Genomic DNA, 2,245 nt, shown 5'->3' with positions numbered 1-2,245 from the left:
ATGCTTGGATTGAGATCGCATTGACCAGATATGGACTGTTGGGCCGCAAGCAAGCAATGATTCAGGATGATGGACTAGATGATGCGCCTAGTACTTGATGAAGCCCTAAATTATCAGCTGTAATCAATCCGAGTTAAAAATAGAGAACTTTTTCCCTTGGAAAAGATTGAGTCCTATTCCTGTTTCTTGTAAAAATTGCAGTTTCTCTACTAATATGTAATATATAACATCATTTCCGAACTCTTTACTATCAGAGGAGTAAAAAAGATGATCAATGAAAACGGAACTAAAAGACGAATGATACTCTGGTGGAAAACATGGTATGCAAACATAAGTATCACCTACTTTGTGAACTCCAGCATGGCTGCCCATACCGTTACCAGTCTCGTAGTCGTCAAGAGGAATAAAAAGTGGTAAAACATCTTTTCCTTCTTGATTGTTCATTTTTTTTTCCACAATGACCCTTGAATAAAATTGGGTATTATCTCAGTTTTGTTTTCTAACTTATTCTTATAAGCTATTACAGTATCATAAACGACTGGCATTTCAAAAATTCTTTTGAAAATATTTCGCCAAGGTACAAATTTTCCTTTAATTATGAGCGTAGAATAAATCACCAGAATTTTCTAGTTCTCTAAATCACTGATACTTAGTTTCAAGCCTTCGAAAAGGATGTTGAAGAATTTCGCAAATGCCAGATATCTCAGGAAGACTATTATCATTATAGCCCAGCATTTTCAAACGATTTATTACTTTGGCACGCAGCGTACTTAAACCTTCACCCATGAATGATTGCGTAGAATCGACTACAAGCTGAACATGAGATCTTGGCACTGAAGGTGCGTTGTATAGATGAGAAAGTAATAAAATTGCTTCATGATAAAGAACTTTTTTAAATTGATCAATACCAAAATCCGCGCACTGATCAGGTCCATTTGATGATACAATGTCAAGTACCTAAGTTAGAGCTAGTTTGTTGGACCGAGATAATTCATAGGTATTAAGTCCTCATTAGAATGACAAGTATTCCAGTGCCTCCTGTAAGATTTAATATTTGTGAAAACCCAACAACATCTATCTTCACCACATTTGATTCTACTAGCAGCACCAAGACGATGAAGGATTTTAAAATGATCCTAAATTTTTTTAAAGATCGCGAGAGTGTTTTGCAAAGAAAGCAAATTAGCATGTTGGTGCTTCTTTAGTTGACCTGCTTTTAAAATACAATTGTTTTGTTGCAATTATGAAATATTCTATAAGTCGACGCAGCCCCCAGATCTCGAAGGACAATTTTATAAAATCGCACAATTTTATAAAATCGTCACAAAGTTAAAAGCACGGCTGTTTTCAATTTACATATAAATATAACATTAAACTATCTACAAACTCTGTAGTCTTAAATAATTTAAAAATGAGAATATTTGCTTGCTTTCTTGAAAACTTTTCAAATAAGACTGAAAAATGCTCATAGTTCCTATCATAAACTTACGATACGCTAGGTACCATTTTATCACCTTCGCTTTCCATATCGTAAATTTCAGTTGGAATGAGCATCCAAACGATCTCCGCTTCCCTCGGATACTGGAACTGTAAAGCGTAAAAGCTCTTGAATGTCAAATCCAGAGAAGCTTTTGCCGATTCAACCTCGTACAGCTCTTCGTTTATTGAGACATAGTATTGACTGATGTTATTTGGAGAAGGCCCCACAGCAACAGGAAGAGTCTGGGCTTTTAAATCGTGTTGCTGACGTTTTTTAATCCGGCTTTCAAGTGCATTTTCGAAACTGCTATAATTCGGGAAATATAGATGGACATAAGTTTAATAATTCCTAGCGCTATGATGTCTGTGCAATCTAAGATATCGATGACAGAAAATACAATAAACGATACACTAATTTATAATCGTAAATTTAGTGAGCAAAAAAATGTTTTAAATATGAATAGACATATAAAGTCATACCTTCTTGTAACTCATATTCCGGGTTCGCACGTAGAATTTTAAGCAAACTCTGCACATCAGCAAATTTGGATTTTTTTGATGCAGCATATCTGAATATCTTTTTCTTTAATGCCTCAACTTCCGAGTATAGTCTTAATCTTTTATTTGGATGAGCAGTCTTGAAGTCGATCTTAAACTATAGACCAAAAATAGTAAGGAACATTTATACAGATACTGTAATGCAATATTCTTGAAAATGTGATGTTAATCTTCAGCATATCTTACCAAACTGTGACCTTGATGTTGT

The sequence above is a fragment of the Belonocnema kinseyi genome, chromosome 1, assembly GCF_010883055.1.
Source record: "Belonocnema kinseyi isolate 2016_QV_RU_SX_M_011 chromosome 1, B_treatae_v1, whole genome shotgun sequence".
NCBI lineage: Eukaryota > Metazoa > Arthropoda > Insecta > Hymenoptera > Cynipidae > Belonocnema > Belonocnema kinseyi.
This window is presented reverse-complemented; position numbering follows the sequence as displayed.